Genomic DNA, 18,947 nt, shown 5'->3' with positions numbered 1-18,947 from the left:
TAGCCTTATATTGAGTAGATATTCAAAAACTATTTGTATTGAATGTGTTAGTAATTAAGTCAATGTATTTAAATTGCATACATACAAAAAAAAAAAGCAAGTATCTTAATTTCCAAGGAAAACTGTACCTTTGAGGTGTGTGTGTGTATGTAATTTAACGAAGTAACACAATAGTGACTGAACTTCCTGTTGGTTTATTTTTGTTTTCACTTTCGGACCTTATCATTGAATATAATTTTAATCTTGACTTTAAGATGGGAATTACATTAGAAAATTTAAAGCCATTTGTATATTTCAAGTAGGACTCTTCTCAGGGAATAAGAGGGTCGGTCAGCCTAATTTCCCAAAGTTTTGCTGGAGGTGGAAACCAGGTTCCCTGGTTGCCCTAAACTTTTATTCAGTCCAATTTAAGTTCATTTCTTTTAATAACAACGAATGCAGTGACATTTTGTTCATAAAATCATTACCAGGTAATTCTGGACACTTCTAGCTTTCAATGTTAGGGAGGAATAAGCTACCTAATGAGTAAGTTTTCAACCTCAAAATTTCAAGTATTATGAAGCAATGAGATACAAGATTTGATGAAGGGTAACCAGATGTTAGTACGGCTGAAGATAGCTAGGGAAACAGATCAAGGCACGTAGGCTCACAATGACTGAGGGAATGTCCACAGTAGAAGTTTTTTGGGATTGGCTGGGATGGATAAATCAAAAGATTTGGGCACCAAAACTTAGGTCTTGAGGGGCAAGAAAAGAATTGAATATTGATTCTGTTTCTGAACTTTTCCTTAGGATCAGCCACAGTAGAGAGAAATGGGAAAGAAAGGAATTTGTACGGGTCTTGTTTATCTTTTTTGTTATTAAAAGAGACTGTCTTTGGAACTTAATAATTTGCAACTTCCTACCTGCGTAAACTTGATAAATTACTTCCCTCCTTTCCTGAGTTTCTGTTTCTTTGATTGTAAAAAGAAGATAATAATGCCTCTTTTGCAGTGTTTTGAGAAAATTACATGAAATACATATGGGGTGTGTATTTTTATGTATATATTTAAAATTACTTAGCATAGTGCCTTAGACATAATACCTGCCCCAACTTCCCTCCAGAAATGTTGGACTTATTTAGCTGATGGTAATTTCCGTGCCTACCAGCTGTTCTGCTTTAGGCGCTGGTCATACAAAGGTGAACAAGATGAAGCTTACATCTAGGGGATGAATTTTAAAACTGTTAAATAGAAATGACTGATTATGTTTAGTGTTTGAAAGATACCCAAAGCAGATTCTTGATGTTTGGAAACTTACGCATAACATGAAATAAACACATAAAAGGTTGACAAATATTTATAAAGGAAAATGCATATTGAATTTTAATACACAATAGTTTGTACTGTTTTATTTATAATTTTCTTTTAAAATCTTTGCAGTTCAAGACTGTAATAAACATGAGGGTGTTATCTCCTGGAGGACTTTGTAAAGAAGGAAGGGGGCAAGTGGAGTAGAACACAGAAATGAAACTGAAACATAGAGGATTTGGATTCAAATAAGGCTAGGGAAAATAGCACAGAGTGAAGTCAATAGGTATAATAGGCAGAAAAAAGAAGTATTGTTTGACAGATGATCATAGAAGAATACGATAAAAATAGTCTAAATTATGCAAATATTAAACAAACAAATAACACTAAAACATTGTTGGAAGCTAACTAACTAGAAAGAAATGGCCACCGTGGAAGCTGAAGTAGGCTGAATAGTATATAATATAAAATACTTTTCACACATTTTAGGAGCCCTTAAAGAAAGGCACATCAAATATGTGCTGGGCATACTCCTATCTTATCAGGACATCATTTACTCAAAGTCAACAAAAAAGTTGGGGAAATGACAAAGAAGCACAGTCTAGCCGTAACAACTAGTTGCATTGAAAAAAATGGGAAGAATTTTCTACATACAACGTAATCCCTTCCAAAAGGTTATATGTATAAATGCCTGTATATATGTCTTAGGGGGAAAAAATCTACAGAATGCCATTAATCTAAGCCCATATCTAAAATATTTGGGTTTTATGGAGTGGTTAGGAGAAATATTTTTGTTTTCCTTTATGTCACAGACCCACACGTTTTCCTAGTAAATCAATTTTTGGACCAGAGCAGATCAAAAAGTCTGCAGTTGTTTAGAGTTTTTAAAACATCTGGAAAGTTATTCTGGCAAGCAGAGTCAAATCCATGAGCAAAACAGATGTTTTCCACTGTGGCGGGAAAACACAACTTTCTTATACGTATTGCATATGGTCCAAATCCATTTCAAAAATAAGATTCTATCTCTTAGAGAGTCTTGGTACCATAGTACTCTCCTAGACTCTGCCAATAAAAGCATGGCCAAGGCCATTTTGTTGTTTGAAAGTCACTATTTTATGATAATCTTTTAATCTCATGTTTTATAAAATAAGAGAAACAAGTTATAAAAATCGAAGTTGCCTTTCCAAGCCTGCAGTTAAAAAGTTGGAACTGGATTACAAACAATTGGCAGAACCCCTGGGAGCTAAGAGCCGGGAAGGACAGTAGGTCCCTAGAGAAGAGCAGAGGGGAATTGTGTTGGCCTTTTCTCCTAGAGAAAGTGAAGAGAAGCTTCTTCCCACTGACCATTAGGACAGAATATCAGAAGCTCTAGAACATGGGTCTTGTCAAAAAGTCAGAAACTGTTGTGTCCCAGGAATAGAGGAAATGGATCCACGCAGAAACTCATATGGGGGAAATTGTTCCTTTCACAGATGAATCTCACATACAGTTGAATTCTCAGTATTGGAGGGCATAAAGCACATATTACAGAGGATTTTTTTTAGCTTTTTAAATATAAATATAACATTTTAATAGACAGAAAGCATCTGCATGGGTTATTTGCCACTTAATTGTTTTAACCTAAGAAGTTCCATATTCCTAGCCAATGTAACATTTTCCTGGTTTAACAATCCATCTTTGGCTTTTTAAAATTATTTTTTATTATTTTTATTTGTTTGAAAGATTTTATTCATTTATTCATGAGACACACACACAGAGAGAGGCAGAGACACAGGCAGAGGGAGAAGCAGGCTCCACGCAGGAAGCCCGACATGGGACTCGATCCTAGGTCTCCAGGATCACACCCTGGGCTGAGGGTGGCGCTAAACCACTGAGCCACCAGGGCTGCCCAGCTTTTTTTTTTTTTTAATCAAGAAAAATTAGAAATAAGGAAAAATAGAATGAAAGCATTATTTTTTATTGTTTCAAATAATGTGAAAATAAATTTTACTAGGAGAAAAATGAAAGAACACTTGCCCTATTAAGCCGATTAAATTGATTTAGAATCATCAGGATTGTTAATATTTGATAATGTTGCTTATTGTTTAAATATACTTGGGTTGCTCCAGATCATTGCTGACTATTTGAAAATCTTTTATAGTTACAAAAGCACAGCCTGTAAAGATAAAGAGTGCAAATGATTATTTGGATTCAGAGCTAGGAAGATTTCTGCTATATCTAGGAAAGTGTTGCCTACTGTCACAGAATGCTTTAAGTCTCTTTATAATGAGGTGCTACCATGGGACAGGCTACAGTTCTGACAGAGATTCTTTATCTGCACTCCGTTCATCTTTGCTAGGTGCATAAGCCTGCCAAAATAACTACTACTATGAATGATGGGATTTGGATTCACAAGTGTCAGGGAAAATGCGAATAGAGTCAATCACTGATACTAGACAGACACTTTCTTATTTTCAACTTCTTATTAACATTATAACCTGATTCATTTATGATATCATTGCTGTCTCTGTTTACCCTCGGTCCTGTGTGAAGCTAGCTCGTCAGGAATTTTACAGAGAATGCCTTTGAACCTGAAACACTTTAATTATCACTTTGCTCCGGGGAATTGTGAGCTAGAAAGATACCATGTTTAAGGGAGGAAAAGGAAGATCGCTCTATGAAGATTATTTGCATTTGTCTGGGAGATAATGCTATTCATCCATTGTATGGAGGGGTGCCCAGAACAGAAATGAGGAAGGAGCAAAGATTTGCTAAGTGGACAGCTTTCTAATTCCTTTCGAGACATGTCTTCCAAGGATAGCTTTACTTTGTTTGAAGTGTTGTGATTTTTCCAAAAGTGGGTATATACCAATTTTGGTAAGTGTGAAAACACATCAGAGAGCCAGAAAAGAAATGAGCTCTCTATTTTTTACAGCCAATCTCTCCCCCATCTTACAGCTCTAATGGAAGATAATTGAAAAACTGACTTTGTGTGGATAGGAAAGCTGGAAAGGTTGGAGCTAGAAAGGTTGTGCACAGGTATGAAGAGGACAGGAATATGTGTAACTGAAGGATGTGGGCCAGGAAAGGGCTTTGTGCAAATGAGGGTAGAGACAAAATGAAGTGCTAGTATAATTTCTGGAATTGGCACGTGTCTACTGCTGTCACTTACAGGACGAGAAGGAGAGAAGTTTAGCATAAGAGAAAGATAGGAGGTTGGGAGAAGAGCTGAGGTGTTTCAAGGGATTTAGTGGAGAGAGAATGGCAGGAAATCACACTAATGATTACACGAGGACAGACTGTAAAAGAAACAATATGGCTTTCTTATAACTTCCTGGACTTTAATTTTTTCCTGTGGAAGGAAGGGCACATCACAAAAATGAAAGGCAATGGAGGAAAAGAATATGAATCCAGATGACCTTGACTCCTTTTTTCCTAAGCTTTGAAAAGAAAGCAAAAAATATATCAACAGGCCAAAGACAGCAAAAACTTCAGGGCTCTCTTGTGAGGACAAGAAGTGTCACACAGACCAGGATGAGGAAAAATATTAAAAGCTCATGACGTATAAGGAAACAAGAATAAATAGACACTTGGGTTTCTAGTTAGATCCCTCTTTAGAAGTGTATGAAATTATTTTTCCAACTAATTTTATTGAGTGAAATCTTCCATCTGGCTGCACTGAGGGAGAATTTCAAAGTTGTGGAATCGTAGAATCAGAGCTGGAAGTAACCTGCACGTCTTTTCATCCAACCCCCTCATTTTTCTTCTAGCAATTCTAGAGTGTGATGTAAACAGAATCTATCAAGTCCACATGCTCCAGACTTGCTCATTAAGCACGGAACAGCTTCTGCCACTCTTGTGCTCCCTTCCAGCTATTACTCCAACCCTCTTCCTAGCTAAGCGGCTTGCAAACAGCAGTCTGTCTACATTTGCACTCTCCACTGTCTCACCTTCCTTTCACCTCCCCAGGCCACAAAGCTGCCACTGTATCGAAACTGGCCTCATGGAGCCAGCCATAAAGTGCCCTCCTCCTCCATCTGTGCAAACGTGGGCTTTGGAGCAGGATGGCTGAACTTTAAATCTTGCCTCTGTTGCTTGTTTTCCTGTGTAACCCTGGGCAGCAAGTTCACCTCTCTCTGCTTAATTTTCTCATCTATAAAGTAGGAATACTAATAATAATCTCTACTTCACAAGGGTGTTGTGAGAATGGAATGCATCAAGCCGTGCCAGCTGCTAAAAATGGTCCCTGGCATGTTATAATCCCTTAATAAAATGAATCTGAGTTCTTAGCTATCATTATCTTTCTTGAACCTTTTGGAGTCTTCCTGCTAACCGAGTCTCTCTTTCCAAGCTTCCTGCCACCCCTCCCTCTTTCCTAACTTGCCATGCGCTCATCCCCTAATTGTCCTCTTCCACCCTATTACCTTGTTTCTCTATTTTCAGCAGAGACTCCTTTGCCTTTCTCTGCCTCTTGACCTCTTAAATTGTTCTTAAAATTTGTCTTCTTACTCTATACATCTTCCTGAAGATGAAGGCATCCATGCTATTCCAAACCTGTCTTCTGCTTTGCCTTCACTCATAGCTCTATACTTGCAACTGCAGATTAGCTGTCTCCACTTATTACCAAGATACTTCAATCCCAAGATGTCTAATGCAGAATGGACTATCTCCCTAGTGCAGTCTCCTTTCATCTAAACTGGTTTTACCTTGTAGTCAATGGTACCACCACCCATCTGGACACCCACATCAGCATCTTCTTCCTTCACTGGCCTCTTCTATATTCGATCATATGACAATTCTACTCGTGTCTCAAGTGCAGTCTCTCTCCTCTATTCCCACTTTTTAGTTTAGGCCTTCATTATTTTTCTCTCTTCAGAAGCTCGGCCTTCTAACTCGTCTCTACTTCCTACCTTCTATTCCACCAACAAATGCTCATATATTTTCCAAGATAAAAACCTGATCATTAATTCAATCATGTAGTTACTCGCTCACTCATTTACTTACTTACTTATTTACTTAATAACATGTAATGAAAATCTACTGTGTGCCAAGTCCAGATCATTGTACCCCACAACACATGCGTCAGTGTATGTAAATGCAGACACACACGCACACTGTTTCTCTCTTAATCTCCCTTACGATAGCCTCACACAGCCTTTTATTCATAGCATTTAACACAGTCTGAAATAATCTAGTTCAAATCTTTATTGTCTATTTCCCTTATGTAAATTCCGTGAAAGAAGGGATGTAAGTTGTATTTATTACTGCATCCCCAGTGCCTGAACAGAACTGAATGAATTAATGAGAAAAAATTGAGCAGAGTTATGAAGAACATGCAGCAGTTTGTCAAAAAAACTTGGAGTGGGGAACTCGGGGTTTGGACACAGAATGTACATGGGCACAAGGTTAATAGCAAGGAGTCAAGGCACTTTGAGGAAATAAAATTTATTTTATTTAGAGGGAAAATAAAATAATCTGTACTTGGCACACAGTATGTTTTCATTACATGTTATTGAGTAAGACTAAGTGAGTGAGTGAATGCATGATTGAATTAAGGACAGGTTTTCATCTTAGAGAATATGTGAGCATTGATTGGTGGAATAGAAGATAGGAAGAGGAGACAAGTTAGGAGGTCTTGAATAGGGTAATTGGTCAGAGAAATCTTTTTTGGTGAGGTAACTTTTGAGCTGAGAGCCCTGAATGAGGTGAAAGAGTGAGCCATGTAGATATCTGGAAGGAGAGCATTCCAGGGCATGGGAATAGCAAGCACTAAGATGCTGTGATGGAAGTGTGTCAGAGTGCTCGAGCAAGGAAGTTGGAAGGTGGTCAGTGAAATGCCTTAGAGCAAATCTCTATGATGCTAGCCTGATTTTTGCAGAGCAGAATCCATTTCTCTGTGTTCACACAATGCTTGGTATCACATTGTGCTGTCATGACATGGCATATGGTTGTCACTATTTGTTTCTAGTTGTTTAATTGCTAACACTGCAAGCCCTCAAGGGTGGAGACAATTTTGTACTCCTTGCTGTATCCCCAGGGCCTATCTAGGTGTTTGAACCTTTGCTGAAAAGATGAATCAGAGGCCTCTAAGATGCTTTCTCATGTTTGAGTCACCTGCCTGGGTTTCTGGTTCCCACTGTTTTCAACACTCTTCTTTTCATCACCTCATTCTCTTAGCATCTGGTATTAATCTTCTACCAGCTTTGGCTACTTCTGTCCTGGCACCTTGCGTCATGGACATTGCTGTATTGATTTCCAGTCACGACCCTCTACTCTTCACCAGGTTTCCAATGTATCGCAGTGATCAATGGGGCCTGTGTGGTTAAAGGGCTCTGATGATTGGAGCTGTTGGAAGGCTCACCAGGGCACTAATAAATGAGGATAAATGGGTAGGGTGGGGTCAGAAAATGGAAGAATTTGCAAGTTGAGCAAAGACAGGCAACTGACTATGATTATTTAGAAATGTCATCTTGCAATTATACTTTAAGGTTTTATGAATACTTTGATGTTGATTGCCATAACCCATTTTTTTTTGGTGCAAGAATGAATAAGCACTAGACCTTACCTTACTTTGATATGACCAAACAGACATGTTTGCATATATTAGAATAACATGGCTTCACAAGATATCAGTTCCTGTAAATAGGTGACATCTATAAAATGAAACTTTTTTTAGAGCAAGAAGTTGGAGTCAATTTTTAAAGGATAACAATCTAAAAGATTGTGAATACAATAATCATTAGCAAAAAAAAAAGCCTCTAAATCTTGATATAAGGTTTGTCAAGAAGGTGAGCAAAATTTGTTCATCTTATCATGAAGTAACTTTTGAGTTCCCGATGTCAAACCTACTTACTCTTTAATTTCATACACGACTATAATAATTTGGTTGCCTATGTTTGAAGCCACAGCAGATTGAAAGTAATAAATCATCAGGGAGGAAGATGGTAGAGAAAGTCATAGCAACAGAGTGGATGGAGGGATGCCCAACTGCATAGAAAGGACAGAAAGACTTTTTTTTATTTTTTTATTTTTATTTATTTATGACAGTCACACAGATAGAGAGAGAGAGGCAGAGACACAGGCAGAGGGAGAAGCAGGCTCCATGCACCGGGAGCCCGACGTGGGATTCGATCCCAGGTCTCCAGGATCGTGCCCTGGGCCAAAGGCAGGTGCCAAACCGCTGCACCACCCAGGGATCCCAACAGAAAGACTTAAAGAAGCAAACATCAAGTACTCAAAGTAATAACAATGAATAACAATGCAGTTACTCTTTGTGGCACCACCATTCAGGTACATTAGGACTTATTTTGCAATGTGGAGTTGAAAGACTCGAATTTTAAAAATAATTATTTATTTGTCTTACAGATTTCATGCGCTGACAAAGCCTTACTTGACTTGCATTTGTTTGGCAGCAAATCTGTTCTAAACTGGCATAAGGTTACTTACAAAGTTTATGAATATATGGCATGAGCACCACGCAAGATCCTGTAAAGCTTACTTGTATCTTTAGAGTATCTTCACAAGATTTAAACATCTTAGTTGCAAGAGCTTTGCGTAAGGGCGGTTATGCCTCTGTGTAGTAAAGTCATGAATGCACACAATGCTACCTATGGTTAATAAGATCAGAAATGCTCTGCTGAATATGGTAAAAATGTGTGGGAAATGCTTTGAAAGCTTTGTATTTGCAAGCGTTCATTAGAGGAAAGGAAAGTTGCAGTGTATTTGGAAAGTCAATAAGCCTTTAATCGTACACTTTAGAGGTTTTCCTCTGTGTGTGTGTCTGTTTCCAAGTCCTTTAAGATGGAATTAGACATGGAATCTGGGGGATATATTTGCTCTTGTCCTGCTAAAACTTGGATTTATACATTGATATCAGAAAAATTATCTCTAAGGTAGTTGGAGTTTTCTTGAGCACAGGGATATCTGAATGAATTTGCTTTTTAAAACCTTTCAAATTTGTAATAGGAGTTTTCTTTTATTTTGTTTTATCCCCTCCCTCACCCCCCCGGATTCTGCTGCCAATGAAGAACAAATTTTGGGTGCCAACTTAAGGAAACCGAGTCTGTGTTCGCAATGCCAATGAGTGTACCCAAAGGGAATTGTTAAATAGCTTGAGGGTTATCATAGCTCAGTAACCTAAAGACATAAAAATGTAATTTCAGACATTAGGGCTGAAAATTTAAAAAATCTAGCTGAGTTGTAGAAGGAGTAAAGAATTTAGAAACATCCCAAATTCACAATAAAGTATTACTGTGTTATTTTCTCTGCCCCCTAATAATATAGGTCCACGGTTAGAAATTCAAATATTATAGAAATATATTAACCGAAAGAATGTAAGTAACTCCTAACTATACTGTCATCTGTCTCCCCATAAAAATGCTGTTAAAATGTTGGCTTGTATTTTTCTTAGTCTTTTTTATATGCATTAATTCATACTGTATAGTGCATTATAACTTGCCTCCTCCCTTAATAAGTATATATATCTTTTTAAAAATATTTATTTATTTGAAAGAGAGAGAGAGCCCAAGCAAGGGGAGGGGCAGAAGGAGAGGGAGAGAGAATCTCGAGCTTATTCCATGTTGAGTGCGGAGCCAGAGGTGGGGGTTGATCCCAGGACTCTGGGATCATGACCTGAGCCAAAACCAAGAGATGGATGCTCAATAGACTGAACCACTGAGGCACCCCAACAACTATATATCTTGATGTACATTCAAATTAGTAGATAATTACCACTTCCTTCTTTTCAATTGTAAGATAGGATTCCATTTAATGCCTATACTGTAATTTAAAATCGGTGATTATTTACTTTTTCTCAGGGTTATTTATTTTTTCTCTTTTCAATCTCTTCTGCTTAGACACAGAAAAATAAAAAGCTTAGTTTTGCCAAAAAAAAAAAAAAGTTGCAAATACTGAAACAAGTGCAATTTTTGAATGGCAAATTTCCAGTTCTGTGGAATAAGCAGTACAATGTTCTCAAAAAGATAAAACAAATGATGTCTGTTTTGCATTTATATAATATTCAGAAAAAAATAAAAATAAATAAAAATAAAAAATATTCAGATGTTACTAGTAAATGGATCAATCAATATCCCTCCAGATTCAAAATTAAATTTCCCTCAATTGTAGAAGCAGAGGAATTTCTGAGGGAAATAAATTGTGCTGTAAAAATAAACTTTCACATTTAAAATTAGGAACAGAATATCTGTGGTCCTGCTCAGAAAGCAGTGTTTTTATCTACAGAGCTCATCAGTCATTGAAAGATCAGGGATAATAAACAATGAGGCATTCTTATGACTTGTGTCCAGGTAAATAAAAGAATAGTAACCGGATCACTTGCATCACAAATCAACAATTGCCTTGTCCTCCTTCTGTCATTTTGCCTCCTCTCTTTTAGACTCTCTGTAGCTAGAGCTATCTTCCTGCATTAATGTTCTCCTTGCTGTATGCAATTCAACAATCGTTTCCTCCTGCAGGAGCGGGGACAGTACGTAAGCTGAACACCTATGACTCACTATTACAATTTATCTATGTTAGCCTTGCTGTTCTGTTTCCCTTCTTGTCCCTCAGACGTAATCACTGTACTGAATTTCATGATTCACATTCTTTTGTTTACACACTTGTTTTAAACAAAGGTATATGTGTTCCTAGATAATAACATACCACTTAGTTTTGCGTGTGTCCAAGTTTTGTAAAAGGGCAACTTGTACATAATCTGCGAACTTCACTCAGTGTTATGTTTTTAAGAGTTATCTAGGCTGCTGAACATACCTGTAATTTCCTCATGTTCCTCACTATAGAATATTTCATGATCTGGATATATCAAAATTTATTTCTCTTTCATTCAATTTTAAGTACTTTTAAATTTTCATTCATCATTTCCTCTTTGACCCATGAGTTATTTGGAAGTCTATTTTAAAATCCCATTAATTTAAGTTAATCTTTAGAAATTAAAATGTACTGTTATTTAAATTTTAAATTAAATTTAAATCTTTAAAAAATTAGTCTATTAATTTCTAAATGTATCAGGAGATTTTAGTAGAGATTACCAGGTCTAAATCAGCGATCAACAACCCCAGCCTGCCACCTGTTTTTCTATACTCTATACTAGTGAACCAAGAATGGTTGGCACATTTTAATAGGTTGAAAAACACAAAAGGATAATACTTTGAGACATGTGAAAATGATATAAAATTCAAATTCAGGGGCACCGGGTGGCTCAGTTGGTTAAGCTGCCAACTTGATTTTGGCTCAGGATGATTTCCCTGTCATGGGACTGAGCCCCTATTCTGGTTCTGTGCTAGGCTCAGTCTGATCCCCCTTTGCTCCCCCAACCCAGCTCACGCATGTGCTCTCTTTCTCTCAAATAGATAAAGAAAAATCTTAAAAAAACTTCAAATTCAATGTACCTAAATAAAGTTTTATTGGAAAACAGTCATGGGCATTAACTTAATTACTGACCTTGCTCCTGCAGGAAAAGATAGTTGAACTGCATAAGCATATTTTCTATGTATGGTAGCTTTCGTGCTGCAATAGGAGAGTTGAGTAGTTGCAAGAAACCTGCAAAGCAAATGTACTTACTATCTGGCCCTTCACAGGAAAAGTTTTTCAACACCTGGTCTAGATAATAAACGTTCTTTGAAATGTATTGAGTATGCTAGTCAGTTTATGTAAATGTTTCTTTTTTTTTTAAGGTTTTTTTTTTTTTATTTGAGAGTGTGCATCTGCATGTGGGTAAGTGGGGGAGGAGCAGAAGAAGGAGAAAAAGAGAATCCCAAGTGGACTCCCTGCTGAGCAGAGCCCAAGAGGGGGTTCCATATCATGACCCTGAGACTACCCCTGCAGAAACCAAGTGTCAGAAGCTTAACCGACTGAACCACCCAGGTGCTCCAATTTATAAAAATATTTCTTATGGGTTTGATGAGAATGCACATTCTCTAAATGTTGTATATCTATAATTCTACATCTATATATCTATATCTATCTATGTACATGGAATTGTGAAAAATTTATCAATAGGTGAGAGGGTGTTGAAATATTCCCCCATAATGGTGGATTTATAAATTTCTCCTTACAGATTTATCATTAAGTAGTAACCCTGTCCATCTCTCATAATATTTTTTATCTTAAGTCTACTGTATGATTTTAATATAGCTACCTCAGTCGTCTCATTGCTTTATACTTGATATATCATATGTTTTTAGTTTGTGCAGCCTCAAAACAATAACAATAGTAACATCAAAGATCACTGATTACAGATTCCCATGCCAAATATAAGTTTTATAAAAAGTTTTACATCTTGCAAGAATTACCAAAATGACACACAGAGACATGAAGTAATCAAATGCTGTTGGAATAAAGGTGCTGTTAGACTTGGTGGATGCAGGGTTGCCACAAACCCTCAATTTGTAAAAAACAAAAACAAAAACAAAAACAAACCAAAAAAAAAAAAAAACCTACCTAGTCTCTTTGAAGGGCAAATAAAGTGAGGTGCAATAAAACAAGTATTGCCTGTATACCTTTTCTAATTTATCTACAGAGATGTTTTGCATTATTTGCTCTTAAGACTGCCTATAAAGCTATATACAGCAGTCCCTAAATGATATTCAAGCATTAGTTTGGCAGGATTGGAATGGGGAGGGGTATTTGAAGAGTATATTTAACTCCTCAGTAGTTTAGATAAAGCTCCTAGTTTTCAGATTACATATATTCCACCACTATAATTTTTCACATTTTCTGTATCTAACTTTTACACCCAGTGTAGATTTAATCTGTTCCCCAAATTTTGCAACTTTGCTCCACACCTGAAAGCCCCTATTCACTCCATATATCTTCATTCTGTCCTACATTATGTTCATCCCCATACCAACATTAACAAATACATTTTTAAAAAGAGGAAACTTGAATATGGTGGCACTATAAACAGGCAAGTTGGACCAATTCTCAGCAAAAGTATAAAAGAGACTATTAACATTGGTTCTAAGCACTTTGAGAAGGTAATGAGGATCATTGATACCAAAAGGTTAATTTGAAAATGGATCCTGTTTAACTAGCTTTTTTTTTTCTTTCTTTCTCCTTTAATAGATACTTGGACTGGTGTATTTAGGTACGCTAGAGGCAGTGAATTTTCATTTCAGTAACACATTTAGAAACCCATTCATGAAATCCTTGTTGGTTATAGTATGATTGCATAAACTCGAAAAGTGTTGGTTCATAAATTATTATCTTGGAGATTATTTTTGGTGGTGGGCTACAAGGCTCTATTCTAAGCCTGTTTTATTAACTTTATTCGACTTAAGTGGAAACAAAGAAGCACGTTCATTAACTTCACAGATACTATAAGTTAAAAGTAATCACTAATAAGTTCTTTTTTTTTTCTTTAAAGATTTATTTGTTCATGAGAGACAGAGAGAGGCGGAGGCACAGGAAGAGGGAGAAGCAGGCTCCCTGCAGGGAGCCTGATGTGGTACTGGATTCCAGGACCTTGGAATCACGCCTTGAGCCAAAGGCAGATGCTCAACCACTAAGCCACCCAGACATTCCACTAATAAGACTTCAAAACCTGAAATTATGTCTTAAAACACACAAAATGAAATTTAATATGGATTAAAGGCAAAAATTGGGTTTAAACATATAGAATTAAAGAAACAGACTATATAAGGTGGAAGCTATGGTTTAATTGCAGTCCGTGTAAAATAGACTTGGATGTTTTATTCAACTGTAGGTAATACCTTTGCTAAAAGTAAAGCCTAACACAAGTTTGGGATGCCTTATTGACAGGGCATGCTTGGATCAAAGGGGCTACTGATCACTTTTCTAGCAAAGTTCTTGGTCCACCATATTTGAATGTTCTGTTTTCTTTTGAGTGCACAATCTAAGAAGGAAAAGGAAAAGTCAAAGGACATTCAAAGCAGGGTATATAGTGTGGTTATGAGGGCTCACCATTCTTTTTGACAAATAATGAAAGGATCTAAAATCTTTGAAAAATAGAAAAATATTAGATATTCTGATAGCTACTTAGTACTTGCTTCAAATATTTCAAGGCTTGCTATGTTTATAAAGAGGGAGATTAATCAATTCCTAGGGGTCATATTCAGCACCAATGGTGTAAGTTAAGGGAAAGTGAGTTGATGTTCACAAATCAAATGATTATTGATCTTCTAAGCAGAACGGAATTTTAATTCTGGTACCAGCACTGGCTGTGGTAAAAAGGGATGATACTTCTGAGCTTTATTTCCCTATCGAATAGGTATAATAAGGCGTATCTCATGTTAAGGATTAGAAGCAATATTTAAAAATTGCTTAGTTCCTGGTACTGGTAAAAATTGAATAAACAACCACGATTAGACATAATACTAATAAGAATAGAGGTTTCCAACATTGTAAAAGTTTAAGTGGACGAAGGTACGACGGAAATACTGAAGAGGAGGTTTCTGCTGAAGATGGGGGACTGGACTTAAGATCTACGTGAACTTTCAGCCTAATGGATTTCACGTGCACCTTGGTGCGAAGCCTTCCTTTCTCCCGTCTGCGCTGTCCTTCCCCTTGTTTCACGAAGCAAGCAGGTCCCCTGGGCTTTAACCAAGATGATCTTGGTTGATTTCTGAGAGTCAATTGGCTTTAAAGAAGTTAGAGCAGGAAGGGGGCGTAGCTAGGGCAAAGGAGGGCTTTAAGAGCAAGAGAGTCCAGGGCGGGAGACTGGGGGCTTCCCATGGAGTGGCCCAGGGAGCTAGTGGCGGAGGAGTAACCTCCAGGACGACCAGGGTTGGTTAAGTTACGAGAGGGATTAGCGGACCAAGTCTCTACCACTTCAAACCACATCAGGCTCTTGGCAAGAGCTACGTGAAGAACGGGATCCAAGGCGGGCTCGCCAAGCGGGTCTGGGCTTGCCTGGCTGCAGCTAAGGACCCAACGGAGGCCCTTGGTTGTCACCGGATGATGGCATGCATCGAAACAAAAAAAACAAGAGAGTGACAAAAGGGGGGAAACTAGGTGGCAGGGCCGCGGGAAGGAAGACGCAGTGTGGCGGGTCGAGCTGTCGGCCCACGCGGTGTGCGGTCACGGGGCGCCCCCCCCGGCCCGGGGGCGTCCAGCCTCGCCCGGGGGCGCCCCCTGCACGCGCGCCGCTCGCCCTCCCGCGTCTCCCCGGGGCTCGTCGGTCCTGCTGGGGCACTTCTGCAGACCTGTCCGCAGCTAGGAACCTTGGCCCGACTTTGATGGCGTCGATAACTTAGCGCGGCACCCGGACCTCTTCCCTCCCGCCCCTCTCCCGCCCACCCGGGGCCCCACAGCCCAGCTCGCCCGCAGCGCTGGGGTCGACCAGCTACTCCGCGGCTCGGCCGCCCGCAAGACCCGGAGAGCGGAGCCCGCTCCGGCCGCGCCAGGCGCGCACACGCGCGCGCGCCCTGGCCCGCGCCTCGCCGGGGTACTGGGCATGCGCGGCGCGCGGCTGGCTTTGGCGGCGAGCGGGCGAGCGAGCGGGCGGGCGGGCGGCTCCAGACTTCGCAGGCGGCGGCGGGCGCGGCGGTCCTGCCCGGCGCGGGGTCCGCGCTGAGCTCGCCCGGAGGTCGCGGCTCCGCAGCGGGGCGCGCACGGCGGCTTCGCGGCTCGGGGAGGAGTGGAAGGGCGTGGCCCGGGTCGGGTCGGGTCGGGTCCGGGGCTTCCTCCCGCCGCCTCCTGCCGGGTCCCGGCTCCAGGCGCCGCCGCCGGGGGGTGGAAAGCCACGGCCCCCGAGGGCGGATCCGAGGTAAGAGCCGCGCGGGCGGACGGCGCGGGCCGGGGGTCCAGCTGCTTGAACTCAGCCTCGATCTTAAAAATCCGCCTTTGTGTGCCTGGATGGAGCGGTGCCAGGCGCCGCGTCCGCTCTCATTCACTTTGACTGCTTTCAACTGGTGTCGGGAGCCAGGTGTGCGGGGCGCTGCGGGCGGAGCGCGTCCGGGAGCCGGGGGAGCCGGGGGAGCCCGGGAGCGGGCGGGTGCAGACCCCCGGCCGCCGCGCCGCCCGCCCACGCGGGGCCCGGGAGCCGTGGGCCCCCGCGCGTGCCGGTGCCCTTGCCATATTTCCTGGTAACCCGAGCTTCCGCACAGACACCTGCGCCTGTGAGGTCCGTGGGGCGACTGCAGGGCAGGTCTCCTCACGGCCGGCCCTAGGCTGGGGGTGTCTCGGGAGCGACCCTCCCCGCGCTCCCGGGGACGGTGTCTCCTCGGACGCCTAGTGCCCTAGTGCGGGGCGAGGTCCCACCACCGCAGCTCCCGTCCAATTAGGATAGCGCCTTGCTCGGGAAGACTTGTCACTCCCGATCGCTGTCGTCGACTTTTCCGTCCGTAGTTCCACTTTACTCACCGTTTTACTTTGGGAGGATGGCCTTTCTGGTGTTGTCTGTGGAGCCACGCCTTTGGAGGGGGTCTCCCCACGCTGAAGACCAGGCTCGCTTCCCCGACGGTCACTCTGCCTACTTCCCTTTCAAGGACAATCTGTGTGCGGAAATCACTGCACGGATTGTCCTCCTCCTCTGCATGGTTTCTCAGACCCCCCCCCCCCTCCTAAGTGCCCCTCGAACTGCCGGAATTTCTTTGGGGGAGGACGCCTGTGGAATTAGGATTCGAACTCCGTAGACGTCTAGGGCGGTAGAGCTTTTAACGATTGGAATTCTCTCCTGCAAAATATATTTCAGTGGGATGCATGAATGCTTTTCTTTGGAAGGTTTCAGTTTTTGTCTCATAATAAGAGGAGTAGGTGATGTCTTAAGAGTTCGCATAAAACTTTGTTTAAGATGCATATGAACAGCTTAATTTTGGTTTTGTTATTCTTTTGGGAGATAGGAGAATTAGGATTCCCGGAAGACTTCATATTATATATATATGAAACTATATATGAAATGTATATAGATATGTTCATATATCTATATTCATATAGTCACATACACGTATGTATATGTACATGTATCTATATGTACCCATATACACACACCTGTATGGATCTACACAGGTAACAACAAAGTAGCTGTGTTGTGTGTTGCTTCCTATTTATTTCTCCTGAGAGGATACCATTCTAAAGGGACTAGGGTTTTGCAAAGTGGGTACTGAATGTAAATCCTGTCTGTGGTCATTGAAATTAAAGTCAGTGTCATTGCCTCGCACCTAGTATAGATTTTCTGTTTGGAATTGGAGTTTTTTGGACAGATTGTTATAGTTCTTAAGGTGCTAGTGTGAAAAATTTGGGGGCATGTGTTCACACTTTGGCTTACGAATAGAAAAATAATGAGCTTTATAGAATTGCCACTAAAGGGTGTCACAAATATAATAACATTTTATAGAGAGCCTTTAGTGCAGAATTCATAGATTAAGACTTTAAAATTCCACAGGTCATTCACTACACAGCAGGAAAAAAAAAAGATGAAAACTTTTAATTCCACTATTCTGAAATAACCACTGTTCACAATATTTGGTACATTCTCTTTGTAATCTGTTCTCTTTCCACTTTCCAGTGTCATTGAATATCAATCATTAGATAATGATTTTCAGTCTTTTATTAATGATGGGAGAATACTTGAAGTTGTATTGAGGGTGATTCTTCAGCATGGTTTATTCTGGTTTGTTCTCTGTCGGTAGTCCAATGTCTAATTTCCAACACTTTGCTTGTTTCTGATCGAATGAAAATACTTCATTTTGTTTTCATTTCTAATTTTTCCTATTTTCAATTTTTTTGGGACTTTTCAGTTATCAGTCCTTTTCTCTGCTATAACAGGCTTTTTATTTTTTACTTTGAGTTTTTATTTGATAGACTTTTAAGTTCTAGACCCTTTTCTTATGCTATACTCACTGCCCCCTTTTTTTTTCTGCTGACCTGTTTTCTTCATTTACCTATTTTAATTCTGCAACAGATCACTTAAACCATGGTTTTTATAAGAGAATATAATATCCACAGTACAAGATGATAGTTTTTCTCAAGATCTTTTTTTAGATCCTTGAAGTTTTGTTGGGTGAGTGTTTTAGCACTGATTTCATTCATATACAATTTAGGTTAGCTTTGGTGAGTTGTATTAAACAGATTCGTATCATCATGAAACAACATAAGTTAATGATAGGTTACAAACTTTCAGACATCTGCAATGGTATGTAAGGGGAAGAGTGGAATTTTAGTTAAAGTACTTTAGCTATAGTACAGCCCTGCTGGGAATTACTGCATGAAATTGTTTGCAGCTGTTAGTGATTGGAAATATTTTCTTAAGGAAAATTCTGTAACAACATAGTTGTCAACATTTAAACTTTAATGTATGCAGGGAAGGTGTTCAGTGCTTCACGACAGCCTCTTTAGCGTTTTCTAGATACATTCTTAGATGGTATTTTAAAAAAAATATGTTTTATTTTTCGATGAGTTTTAGGTTTACAGGAAAAGTGTGTAGATGGTACAGTACTTCTTATATACACTGTTACCCAATTTCCTCTCTTATTACATCGTACATTAGTATTTGTGCTGATTAATGAAGCAGTATTACCAACTGAAATCCATACTTTATTTAGCTTTCCTCAGTTTTTATTTGATGTCCTTTTTCTGTTTTAGAACCCTACCGTCTTAGATACCACTGAGTTGTCATGTCTCCTTATGGTCCTTTTGGCTGTGACAGTTTGTTAGACCTTGTGTTTGATGACCTTCACAGTTGTGAGGAGTATTTGTCAGGTAT

General features: G+C 39.9%; 1 protein-coding gene across 3 annotated transcripts in view; it reads left to right on the top strand.

The window, feature by feature from the left end:
- The first annotated feature begins 15,749 nt into the window (after window positions 1–15,749).
- Window positions 15,750–18,947, top strand: part of EPS8 (epidermal growth factor receptor pathway substrate 8) — a 176,546-nt gene continuing 173,348 nt past the window's right edge. For 2 of the 3 annotated variants that reach the window (XM_055318543.1, XM_055318540.1), the window contains exon 1: window positions 15,751–16,010. The gene's annotated coding sequence lies outside the window, so the exon portion shown is untranslated. Of the gene's footprint in view, window positions 16,011–18,947 lie in introns of all 3 variants that reach the window. The other variant, XM_055318548.1, reaches the window with a different exon arrangement.

Source organism: Nyctereutes procyonoides, unplaced genomic scaffold, assembly GCF_905146905.1.
Source record: "Nyctereutes procyonoides isolate TBG_1078 unplaced genomic scaffold, NYPRO_anot_genome, whole genome shotgun sequence".
Classification (NCBI taxonomy): domain Eukaryota; kingdom Metazoa; phylum Chordata; class Mammalia; order Carnivora; family Canidae; genus Nyctereutes; species Nyctereutes procyonoides.
Note: the sequence above shows the minus strand (reverse complement) of the source record. Positions and strands in the feature narration are given on the sequence as shown.